Source organism: Rattus norvegicus, chromosome 15, assembly GCF_021556685.1.
Source record: "Rattus norvegicus strain SHRSP/BbbUtx chromosome 15, alternate assembly SHRSP_T2T, whole genome shotgun sequence".
Taxonomy (NCBI): domain Eukaryota; kingdom Metazoa; phylum Chordata; class Mammalia; order Rodentia; family Muridae; genus Rattus; species Rattus norvegicus.
This window is the reverse complement of record NC_141548.1, coordinates 99,608,496-99,621,577: the sequence shown is the minus strand read 5'-3', so window position 1 is coordinate 99,621,577 and position 13,082 is coordinate 99,608,496. Positions and strand designations below refer to the sequence as shown.

General features: G+C 43.9%; 1 long non-coding RNA gene across 2 annotated transcripts; it reads left to right on the top strand.

Annotated features, from left to right (window-relative positions):
* The first annotated feature begins 5,823 nt into the window (after positions 1 to 5,823).
* Positions 5,824 to 11,942, top strand: LOC148001141 (uncharacterized). Of its 2 annotated transcripts, XR_015638566.1 has the most exons (3): positions 5,824 to 6,035; positions 7,783 to 7,901; positions 10,172 to 11,942. It is a non-coding gene; the product is annotated as an uncharacterized LOC148001141 (long non-coding RNA). The 2 variants fall into 2 exon arrangements; XR_015638567.1 differs by lacking the exon at positions 7,783 to 7,901.
* The last annotated feature ends 1,140 nt before the right edge of the window (positions 11,943 to 13,082 follow it).

Sequence of the window (13,082 nt, the reverse complement as noted above, 5' to 3'; positions counted from 1 at the left end):
CAAATCTTTTACTTGCTTGGTTAAAGTCACAAGGTACTTTATATTATTTGGGTCTATTATGAAGGGTGTCGTTTCCCTAATTTCTTTCTCGGCTTGTTTCTCTTTTGTGTAGAGGAAGGCTACTGATTTATTTGAGTTAATTTTATACCCAGCCACTTTGCTGAAGTTGTTTATCAGCTTTAGTAGTTCTCTGGTGGAACTTTTGGGATCACTTAAATAAACTATCATATCATCTGCAAATAGTGATATTTTGACTTCTTCTTTTCCGATCTGTATCCCCTTGACCTCCTTTTGTTGTCTGATTGCTCTGGCTAGAACTTCAAGAACTATATTGAATAAGTAGGGAGAGAGTGGGCAGCCTTGTCTAGTCCCTGATTTTAGTGGGATTGCTTCAAGTTTCTCTCCATTTAGTTTAATGTTAGCAACTGGTTTGCTGTATATGGCTTTTACTATGTTTAGATATGGGCCTTGAATTCCTATTCTTTCCAGGACTTTTATCATGAAGGGGTGTTGAATTTTGTCAAATGCTTTCTCAGCATCTAATGAAATGATCATGTGGTTTTGTTCTTTCAGCTTGTTTATATAATGGATCACGTTGATGGTTTTCCGTATATTAAACCATCCCTGCATGCCTGGGATGAAGCCTACTTGATCATGGTGGATGATTGTTTTGATGTGCTCTTGGATTCGGTTTGCCAGAATTTTATTGAGTATTTTTGCGTCAATATTCATAAGGGAAATTGGTCTGAAGTTCTCTTTCTTTGTTGGGTCTTTGTGTGGTTTAGGTATAAGAGTAATTGTGGCTTCATAGAAGGAATTCGGGAGTGATCCATCTGTTTCAATTTTGTGGAATAGTTTGGATAATATTGGTATGAGGTCTTCTATGAAGGTTTGATAGAATTCTGCACTAAACCCATCTGGACCTGGGCTCTTTTTGGTTGGGAGACCTTTAATGACTGCTTCTATTTCCTTAGGAGTTATGGGGTTGTTTAACTGGTTTATCTGTTCCTGATTTAACTTCAGTACCTGGTATTTGTCTAGGAAATTGTCCATTTCCTGTAGATTTTTAAGTTTTGTTGAATATAGGCTTTTATAGTAAGATCTGATGATTATTTGAATTTCCTCTGAATCTGTAGTTATGTCTCCCTTTTCATTTCTGATTTTGTTAATTTGGACACACTCTCTGTGTCCTCTCGTTAGTCTGGCTAAGGGTTTATCTATCTTGTTGATTTTTCAAATAACCAACTTTTGGTTCTGTTGATTCTTTCTATGGTCCTTTTTGTTTCTACTTGGCTGATGTCAGCACTGAGTTTGATTATTTCCTGCCTTCTACTCCTCCTGGGTGTATTTGCTTCTTTTTGTTCTAGAGCTTTTAGGTGTGCTGTCAAGCTGCTGACATATGCTCTTTCCTGTTTCTTTCTGCAGGCACACAGCGCTATGAGTTTTCCTCTTAGCACAGCTTTCATTGTGTCCCATAAGTTTGGGTATGTTGTACCTTCATTTTCATTAAATTCTATAAAGTTTTTAATTTCTTTCTTTATTTCTTCCTTGACTAGGTTATCATTGAGTAGAGCATTGTTCAATTTCCACGTATATGTGGGCATTCTTCCCTTAATGTTATTGAAGACCAGTTTTAGGCCGTGGTGGTCTGATAGCACGCATGGGATTATTTCTATCTTTCTGTACCTGTTGAGGCCCGTTTTTTGACCAACTATATGGTCAATTTTGGAGAAAGTACCATGAGGAGTTGAGAAGAAGGTATATCCTTTTGCTTTAGGATAGAATGTTCTCTAAATATCTGTTAAGTCCATTTGGCTCATGACTTCTCTTAGTCTGTCTATGTCTCCCTTTAATTTCTGTTTCCATGATCTGTCCATTGATGAGAGTGGGGTGTTGAAATCTACCACTATTATTGTGTGAGGTGCAATGTGTGTTTTGAGCTTTAGTAAGGTTTCTTTTATGTATGTAGGTGCCCTTGTATTTGGGGCATAGATATTTAGGATTGAGAGTTCATCTTGGTGGATTTTTCCTTTGATGAATATGAAGTGTCCTTCCTTATCTTTTTTGATGACTTTTAATTGAAAATTGATTTTATTTGATATTAGAATGGCTACTCCAGCTTGCTTCTTCTGACCATTTGCTTGGAAATTTGTTTTCCAGCCTTTCACTCTGAGGTAGTGTCTGTCTTTGTCTCTGAGGTGTGTTTCCTGTAGGCAGCAGAATGCAGGGTCCTCGTTGCGTATCCAGTTTGTTAATCTATGTCTTTTTATTGGGGAGTTGAGGCCATTGATGTTGAGAGATATTAAGGAATAGTGATTATTGCTTCCTGTTATATTCATATTTGGATGTGAGGTTATGTTTGTGTGCTTTTCTTCTCTTTGTTTTGTTGCCAAGACGATTAGTTTCTTGCTTCTTCTAGGGTATAGCTTGCCTCCTTATGTTGGGCTTTACCCTTTATTATCCCTTGTAGTGCTGGATTTGTAGAAAGATATTGTGTAAATTTGGTTTTGTCATGGAATATCTTGGTTTCTCCATCTATGTTAATTGAGAGTTTTGCAGGATACAGTAACCTGGACTGGCATCTGTGTTCTCTTAGGGTCTGTATGACATCTGTCCAGGATCTTCTGGCCTTCATAGTTTCTGGCGAGAAGTCTGGTGTGATTCTGATAGGTCTGCCTTTATATGTTACTTGACCTTTTTCCCTTACTGCTTTTAATATTCTTTCTTTATTTTGTGCGTTTGGTGTTTTGACTATTATGTGACGGGAGTTGTTTCTTTTCTGGTCAAATCTATTTGGAGTTCTGTAGGCTTCTTGTATGCCTATGGGTATCTCTTTTTTTAGGTTAGGGAAGTTTTCTTCTATGATTTTGTTGAAGATATTTACTGGTCCTTTGAGCTGGGAGTCTTCACTCTCTTCTATACCTATTATCCTTAGGTTTGATCTTCTCATTGAGTCCTGGATTTCCTGTATGTTTTGGACCAGTAGCTTTTTCTGCTTTACATTATCTTTGACAGTTGAGTCAATGATTTCTAGGGAATCTTCTGCTCCTGAGATTCTCCCTTCCATCTCTTGTATTCTGTTGGTGAAGCTTGTATCTACAGCTCCTTGTCTCTTCTTTTGATTTTCTATATCCAGGGTTGTTTCCATGTGTTCTTTCTTGATTGCTTCTATTTCCATTTTTAATTCCTTCAACTGTTTGATTGCGTTTTCCTGGAATTCTTTCAGGCATTTTTGTGACTCCTCTCTGTACGCTTCTACTTGTTCTCTAAGGGAGTTCTTCATGTCTTTCTTGAAGTCCTCCAGCATCATGATCAAATATGATTTTGAAACTAGATCTTGCTTTTCTGGTGTGTTTGGATATTCCATGTTTATTTTGGTGGGAGAATTGGGCTCCAATGATGCCATGTAGTCTTGGTTTCTGTTGCTTGTGTTCCTGGGCTTGCCTCTTGCCATCAGATTATCTCTAGTGTTACTTTGTTCTGCTATTTCTGACAGTGGCTAGATTGTCCTATAAGCCTGTGTGTCAGAGGTGCTGTAGACCTGTTATCCTGTTTTCTTTCAGCCAGTTATGGGGACAGAGTGTTCTGCTTTCGGGCATGTAGTTTTTCCTATCTACAGGTCTTCAGCTGTTCCTGTGGGCCTGTGTCTGGAGTTCACCAGGCAGGTCTCTTGCAGAGGAAAAGTTGGTCCTACCTGTGGTTCCAAGGCTCAAGTTTGCTCGTGGGGTACTGCCTAAGTCCTCTCCGCGGCGGCAGCAACCAGGAAGATCTGCGCCGCTCTTTCCGGGAGCCTCCGTGCACCAGGGTTCCAGATGGCATTTGGTGTTTTCCTCTGGTGTCTGGATGTGCGCAGAGTGCAGTCTCTTCTGGTTTCCCAGGCGTGTCTGCCTCTCTGAAGGTTTAGCTGTCCCTCCCACGGGATTTGGGTGCAGAGAACTGTTCATCCGGTCTGTTTCCTTCAGGTTCCGGCGGTGTCTCAGGCACAGGGGTCCTGCCGCTCCTGGGCCCTCCCCTACGGGAACCCAGAGGCCTTATACAGTTGCCTCTTGGGCCAGGGATGTGGGCAGGGGTGGGCAGTGTTGGTGGTCTCCTCTGCTCTGCAGCCTCAGGAGTGCCCACCTGACCAGGCGGTGAGGTCTCTCGCCCACGGGGTTTGGGAGCAGAGAGCTGCTGCGGGCCGGGATCCGCGGGTGTGGGACTTCCGGTAAACACAGGAAGTGCCCGGTCCTAGAGGAATTTTGCCTCTGTGTGTCCTGAGTTCACCAGGCAGGTTTCTTGCAGGGGAAAAGTTGGTCCTACCTGTGGTTCCAAGGCTCAAGCCCGCCCTCGGGGCACTGCCCAAGTCCTCTCCGCGGCGGCAGCAACCGGGAAGATCCGAGCTGCTCCCCCCGGGAGCCTCCGTGCACCAGGGCTCCAGATGGCGTCCGGTGCCCTCCCCCAGGCGCCTGGATGTGCGCAGAGTGCAGCCTCCCCTGGCCTCCCAGGCGCGTCTGCCTCTCTGAAGGTTTAGCTCTCCCTCCCACGGGATTTGGGTGCAGAGAACTGTTTATCCGGTCTCGTTTTATTTTCATATTATGACTTCTGGTAACTCCATAGCACTTGCTGCATATCCCACGTGTATGTAGAACATAAGTAAGCTGATTCCTATGAAAAAGCCTTTATTGTTAGAAAAACTGTGTCTTCCAGAAAAAGAAAAAGTTAAAATTATAAAGGCATTCATAAAACCAGGAAAACACACCAAGAGCTCAACGGTTGGGCTTAGCCAGCTAGTTTGCAAGGTCAGTGACAATTCTCTCTAAACTCACCTCAGGCTGTACATCCTAAGGGTTTCGCATGAGTACTCTTTTTGAGGAGTCTCTCCTTGCTTTGTGGGAACTCAGTTTTTTGTTGTAGTCTCAGCTGTAAATGATCCATGTTTCATTTGCTTCATACTATGCAACTTTTTAATTTCCTTAAAATCTTAACGCTTTCTGGGAGGTATATTTTTCACAATGAGGAACCAAAACGCCCAAGATTTGTGCTGCAGTTAGGAGAGTGCACTGCTCTTTCAGAGGACTCAGGTTAGACCCACGGCTGCCTGAAACTCAGAACATGTTTTTCACCTCCAAGGGCACTTGCACTCACAAGCACACAGGCACACACGTAGAAATTTCCTTAAGTTCCCAAGTGTTGTAGTGTCCTTCTGTTGGTTCGAGGAAATACTCAGAGTAAAAGCTACTTTGCAGAGGAATTTACTTCTTCTGAGATGTCCTTGTCACAGTCTGCCCCTGGGGACAGTTAGAGTAAGAAGTAACAGAAGCAGAAGCCATGGAGGGACATTACTTGCTGGTTCACTCCTCCCGGGCTTAGGCTTAGCTTTTCCATATATCCCAGGACCACCTTCCCAGGAAATGATGTCATGGATAGTGGGCTTGAAAGGAAAATTATACAGATTTAAGGTTTAAAAATATGAAGTTAAAAGAGTATGTTTCAACTCAGGATTAAACACTGTGAAAAGCAAGTCCAGGCAGCCCCGCCCTGCCGCTAGAACTAACAGACCATAAAAGGAAAGGAATGCAGAACAGACCAGGAGTACCGGATCTGACTCACAGGCCACCTGGCAGGAAGAGATAAGTCCCCAGCCCCCGACATCCAGGACGCCCCAAGCCTGCCAATGTGTGTAGCTATACCTTATTACCTCATCATGTGAAATAGCCAATCATATGTGAACATGTCTATGTGCCTCGTTTGAATCCACCAATCCCCGTAACTATGCATCTGCTTCTGTACGCCCGCTTCTGCTTCCCCAATCCCTATAAAAGCCCCATGCTGGAGCTGCTGGGTGCGCAAGTCCTCCAAAGAGACTGTGTGCCCGCAGGTACCTGTGTTTTCCAATAAACCCTCTTGCTGATTGCATCCGAGTGGACTCGGCTCGGTCATTGGGTGCTTGGGACTCCTCCTAAGGGAAAGGTCCTCTCCGGGGGTCTTTCATTATGGGGGCTCGCCCCGGGATTTGGAGACCCTCCGCCCAGAGATCACCGACCACCCACCGGGAGGTAAGCCGGCCCATGTTTGTCTTGTCTGTTGTGTCTTGTCCTGTGAACGATCGATCAATAGGCTCAGATCTGGGGACTATCTGGGCGGGCCAGAGAAGGAGCTGACGAGCTCGGACTTCTCCCCCGAAGCCCTGGAAGACGTTCCAAGGGTGGTTGGAGGAGAGGGAGATCCGGATCCATGGCACCTCCGTCCGTTTTCGGAGGGATCCGCACCCTTGATGACTCCGTCTGAATTTTATTGGAGTAGAGGATCCAAGACGCTCGCTGACTCCGTCCGAATTTTTGGTTTCAGTTTGGTACCGAAGCCCCGCGGCGCATCTGCTTGTTACTTGTTTGACTGTTGGAATTGTTTGTTTTCTTTGTGACCTGACTGTGGTTTTCTGGACGTGTTGGTGTCTGTTAGTGTCTTTTTGACTTTTGTTTCGTGTTTGAATTTGGACTGACGACTGTGTTTAAAATCTTGGACCGACGACTGTGTTTGAAATCATGAAACTGTTTGCTTTGTTCCTCGAAGAGATTTACTTGGTCCCCTTAACGTTTAGTGAGTAAGAAACTTAATTTTGTGGACCCTGCTCTAGTGTCGGTGTGTTGGTTGATAGCCAAAGTTAATTTTTAAAACATAGTGTTTTGGGGGTTGGGGATTTAGCTCAGTGGTAGAGCTCTTGCCTAGCAAGCGCAAGGCCCTGGGTTCGGTCCCCAGCTCTGAAAAAAGAAAGAAAAACAAAACAAAAACATAGTGTTTTATCTGTGCTTGTGCTCGCAGCCAGCTGTGATGAACTGAGAAAGATTTAAATTTTCCTTGGGAGTAAGGAATCTTAAAGGCGGTGTTTCAGCCGGTATGGCACTTAGTGTGTAGCTGCCTAAAAGATCAGAAATGCTGTCAACAGGCTATAAAAAAAGGGACAGGCTGTGTTAGAAATGCTACGGGAAGAACTATCTAAAAAGGCTGAGAGCGAGGTGGGAGAGGACTATAAGGAAAACAAGAAAGAATTTCTGACATTTGCTCACAGAAGGAGAGCGCTCATTAAGAGAAGTTCTTTAAGGAAGCCTGCCTTATCTGCTGTCCTTATTCCAAGGGAGGAGTCAGTCTCCAACATTAAATTACTTTTCTCGCTGATCATCATTAACATGGAGAGTGCCTTTGGTCCTATCCCCACAGCAGCCAGTTCCTGCCCCTATGGTTAAAATGCCCCAGGTTGGGGGACAAAAAGAGCCCCTAAAATAGTTTCAAAGAATCTACAATTGTGAAGAACTTTGTTTTGCCAGTCAGGATTAATGTTTTCTTTTCCATGGGCCTATAGCCCACTGAGACAGTTTGGTAAAGGGCTGCTACTAAAGTCCTGAAAGCCCCAGGTGAACTGGTTACAATTCTTTTGTCAGCTGCTTAGTATCTAGCACCCAGGTTCTAACCATCTCTCCATCCTTTTGTTATTAGTTCTTAGTGGAAGCCTAGTGTCATTTGGAGGCTGGTTCTCTTGAGAGGCAAAGCCACCAAGCTGACACTGAAGGGAGGTACTCCTTAAGGGAAAATCTAAGTCCAGAGAGACAGCCGGTAACAGATAGGCTGCCTCTCTGCTCGCCTTTCTGTTTCATAGACAAAGCTTGTGCTTATTTGTACAATGGCTTTTTTTATCCAAGAAAGCCTCCTGGTTTAGCTGTGTGACTAAATGCTGTTTGCCCTCTTCAGTAGACCTCTATTCTCAAGATTCTCTTGTTTTCTCACCATCCCATTTGAGATGCTTGTTAGTAACTGTTACAGGTCTTCTTTACCACTGAGGAAAGACAGAATCCTACTAGAGGCCAGAAAGAATGTTCCAGACATGGGTGGAAGGCCCTCACTCCTGACTGACTTCAATACGCCTGAAGGTAGGGAGTGCTCCAGGTCTGCCCCCAGGCTCCAAGGGTGGGTCTCCTAGGGGCTGGAAAATGCCCCACCAATCTGGCTAAGATAAGGAAATGGTATGAAGAGAAAGTTACAGAAATTTGAAGGGTTAAGCTAAGTTGCTGAGAGTTAGTATAAGTTACAGAGAAAGTAAGGTTAAACAAAGAGAAAGAGAAAAGAAGGTAAAAAGAGCAGGAAGCTAGGGAAGAAAAGAGACTAAAAGAAGAGGAAGCTAGAGAGCTAAAGAGAGATAAAAGACAAGAGAGGAACATATACTGGCCACAGTAGTTAGGGAACCTAGGAAGACAGTACCTGGCAACAGAGGAGAATTCCTGGCTAAAGATCAGTGTGCCTAATGCAAAGAAAAAAAAAAGACACTGGGTCAGGGACTGCCCCAGAAAGAACAAGAGGGGACACTGGAGAGCCTCTCGGTCCTGGAGTGCTGGCTATGTGCAGAGATAGGAGGGAAGCCTGCCCAGTTGTTTTATGGATACAGAGACCCAATGCTCTGTGCTCCTATGCTCCAGTGGGCCAGTATCCAAAGACTTTGGGTACAGGGGCCTACTGGCAACAAACAATACTTATGGACTGCCCGAAGAACAGTGGACCTTGGCGTGGGCCGGGTAACCCACTAGTTCATAGTCATCCCTGACTGCCCCCATCCCTTGCTCATGAGAAAATTGCTCCCCAAAATGACTTGCGTGGGCTGAAATGGCTGGGTGAGGCCATGTGTATGCATATCTACAGACTGTGTATGCGGAGCTTAAGACCTGTCTCAGTGCACCAGTACCTGATGCTGGGAGATGAATGGCTTAGCGCTGTTCTGCTTGGAACATATCACTCCTGCCAGCCGGGCACTAACAATTATCACCCAATCCAGGACTTAAACTGTGATAGAGTGGCTGATGTTTGCCTTTGAATAGAGTGTCCCAAAAGATGGGACCACTGGTCAGCTGCCATGGACTAGATTCTCCACCTGTTGGGGGCAATCTGGTCACCTTGCTGCCCAATCCTGACCTGGAGCCACCACAGCACGAGTGTCAAGCACTGGCAGAAGCCCATGGGTGGAGGAAAGACCTCTGCGACTGGCTAATTGACCCCTGCTGAAAGCCGAGGCTACCTTGTCCACAGACGGGAACAGTTCTCTTCATGAAGGTCAAAGATAAGTGGGTGCTGCCATGGTGGACAACACAATGTCATCTAGGATGGCTGAACCTCAACCCCCCCAGTACATCAGTGCCGCAGATGCCTTTGCCATCTCTTGGATGCCCTGGTGAAGCCAACAACTGTGAGTACTATTCATTGCTCAGGATATCAGGAGGGAAGAGATTCAGTGACATTGGGCAGTAACAAAGCAGATAAAGTGGCTCGGGAAATGGCTATGCAGGAGCCTATCCTGGTTGCAGGCCTGCAAGAGACAGCCACTGAGAACTAGGATCGGACTAAGGGATGGCCTCACTTAGAAAAGGCCCAAATTGCTTAAAAGATAAAGGACAATGGCACACTTGAGGGGAAAGCTATACTCCCCCAGAGAACAAAGAAAAGACTCACTTTGCCAAATACAGAAATGGACTCATTTAGGAGATAAAAAGTTTGTCCAAGTAGTTACGTGTATGTAATAGACTTTAAGATTTTAGCCAGAGAGGCAGTAGAAAGTATAAGGTATGTCAGTAGTGAATGCTTAGCAAGCAAACAGGGCAAAGAGACCTAGAGAGTTTAGTGAAAAGTCGAAGTGAACTTCACTGAGATAAAACCAGAAAAATATAATCACAAGTATCTCCTAGTGCTTGTAGATACTTTTTTAGGAATAGATAGAAGCTTTCCTCACCAAACGAGAGATGGCCTTTGCAATCATCAAGAAGATACTGGAAGAAATCTTCCCCCGATTTGGAATGCCCAAGGTAATCTGGTCAGACAACGGCCCTACTTTCGTTGCCAAGGTAAGCCAGGGTGTGGCCAAGTATTTAGAGGTCGATTGGAAATTACATTGTATTTACAGACCTCAAAGTTCAGGACAGGTAGAGTAAATAAATAGAACTCTAAAAGAGACTCTGACCAAATTAACCATGGAGACTGGCGCAAGCTGGATGACACTCCTTCCCTCTTGCTCTCTTCAGAGCAAGAAATACCCCTTCCAGATTCAGCCTTACCCCCTTTGAGATCTTAAATGGGGCCTCAGTCCCCCTGACTGTATTAGATGATGTTACTGAACCAACATGTCATAGTGCCATAGTAATAATGATTTGTGTGCCAGGCTAAAAGACCTACAGGTGATACAGAAAGAAATCTGCTCAGAGCTGGCAGCAGCCTATGCCCTGGGGACCCCTGAGACATCTCACCAGTTCCAGGTCGGAGACTCGGCTACATACGATGGCACCGAACCCAGATACTCACTGGAAAGGACCGTACCTGGTGCTGCTGACCACCCTGACAGCCATCAATTCTCAGCCCTCAGCAGCCGTGTACTAGCTGTTGGGGCTGAGAGCTGGGACCTAGAGGGAAACTCAGATCTTCAAAAAGCTCCCTAGACTTAATTTCATGTTTGCCCCAGGTTTTATCAAGATAGGTGTGGGGATAGGCTTGATTTCTATTACAAATGATGTAACATTGCATATGTTAGTACTCCTAACACTTCTTGGGACTGTGCCTCAGGGATCACAATCTGTATAAGTTTAGAAGTTCTAAAAGCTAGTCATGACCTTGGTGTGTAGGTTTAGATAGTGTCCAGATTGGAATCCTGACGCTAAAGACTTAGTAAAAAAAAGAGTTGAGAATTACTTAAGGCTATCTAGGTGCTGCAAGGGCAGCACAAGGACATCTGCCATTGCCCTGCAATTCAAGGCTTATAGAGAATTCAGAACTGCCATTGACTCAGATATAAAAAGAGTGAAAGACTTTTTAGCTGACCTCCAAGAATACCTAACCTCTCTCTCAGAGGTAGTCCTTCAGAATAGGAGAAGATTAGACCTGATATTCCTTAAAGAAGGAACCCGTGTGCTACACTGAAAGAATGTTGCTTCTATGCAGACCATTCAGGAGTAATTAAAGACTCCATGAATAAACTTAGAGAAAGGTTAGACAAAAGACAGAGAAGTATATCAGGGATGGTTCGAGAGCTGGTTTAGTAGATCTCCTTGGATGACTACTCTGGTATTTTCCCTTATGGGACCCTTCTTAGTTTTGCTTCTGCTTCTGATTATAGGTCCATGTGTGTTAGAGAAACTAGTTAATAGGTTTGACTCCTACAAAAAGATAGAGACGCTCAACAAGGTTGGTTTGAGTCTTGGTTCACTCAGTCTCCCTGGATGACTACCCTACTCCCTGCTATATGGCTGGGCCATTACTAATAATTTTCTTGGTTTTAGTTTTTGGACCCTGCGTGACAAACAGGTTAATTGCTTTTGTTACAAATCGAGTGAGTGCTGTGCAGTTGATGGTTCTGAGACAACAGTACCAGTCAGTTAGGACAACTGGTGAGACCAAATACGAGACTTGATATCAAAATTCTAAGATTAGAATTACTTAGTAGAAGAAGAGGGGAATAAAAGGAAAATTATACAGATTTAAGGTTTAAAAATATGAAGTTAAAAGAGTATGTTTCAACTCAGGATTAAACACTGTGAAAAGCAAGTCCAGGCAGCCCCGCCCTGCCGCTAGAACTAACAGACCATAAAAGGAAAGGAATGCAGAACAGACCAGGAGTACCGGATCTGACTCACAGGCCACCTGGCAGGAAGAGATAAGCCCCCAGCCCCCGACATCCAGGATGCCCCAAGCCTGCCAATGTGTGTAGCTATACCTTATTACCTCATCATGTGAAATAGCCAATCATATGTGAACATGTCTATGTGCCTCGTTTGAATCCACCAATCCCCGTAACTATGCATCTGCTTCTGTACGCCCGCTTCTGCTTCCCCAATCCCTATAAAAGCCCCATGCTGGAGCTGCTGGGTGCGCAAGTCCTCCAAAGAGACTGTGTGCCCGCAGGTACCTGTGTTTTCCAATAAACCCTCTTGCTGATTGCATCCGAGTGGACTCGGCTCGGTCATTGGGCGCTTGGGACTCCTCCTGAGGGAAAGGTCCTCTCCGGGGGTCTTTCAGGCTGAGTGCTCCTACATCGATTAAGACATAACAACAGCGGTTCACTGACATAGCCGCAGGGCAAGTTGAAAAAGTCAATCAGTCAATTGAAATTGTTTTCTGCCTTTTTGGTTTTTTTTCTGGTGAGTCTATACTGTGTTACAATTACTGTCAGTGCTAATTAAGACTCAAAGTCATATATATATATCTGTGTATATATATGTATGTATATCTGTGCGTATACATGTATATATACATATATATATATTCAGCTAATATACATATATTAGCTAAGATAAAATACTTGGTTACGTTTTTTTATTAGTAGGATAAAATGTTAGGATCAAAATTAGCTTGGGGAAGAAAGAGTTTATCTCATTTTACAACCTGCAGCTGGTGTTCAAGAGGAGTCAGATCAAGAAGCCGAGGTTGGAACCTGGAGGCAGGCACTGGTGCAGATTTCATGGATGGGTGCTGCTTACTGGTTCCTCCTCGTGGTTTGCTCACCCACTTTCTTATAGCACCCAGAACAGCTGCCCAGAGGAAACGCCATCCACAGTGACCTGTGCCTGACAATATCAATCATAAATTAGGAAAATGCACCGTAGGCTAATCTAGTGAGGGACATCTTTGCAATTGAGGTTACCTCTTCCAAAGTTATCTAGCTTGTGTCAAGTTGACATAAAACTAGCCAGCACATCTACATAGAAGGCTAATTTATGACCCACTTGTAAAAATCAACTATGAAATAACATTAAACATAACTCAAAGTGTAACGTTTTTATCTAAGGATACCTGAGCCAATCTATATTTTAAGTGATTAAATATGATCTATTTGTAGCCATCTGTAGTGTGACCATTGAACTTTCTAAATATTCATAGGTACTAAGAAGAAAGCCATTCTGGCTGCAGATTGCTCAGAGAAAATGTTCAGATTTTTTCTTTTTAAGCAATAAAGGCAAGGAAAATCTTTCATCATATCAAAGATTTTTTTTTTTTTTTAAAAAGCACCTCTTCTGAGTATTTTTGGTAAGTTTTTCTCTTTGCACAAGATCTTAACCTTAAAGGAAAATGGCAATTTAATA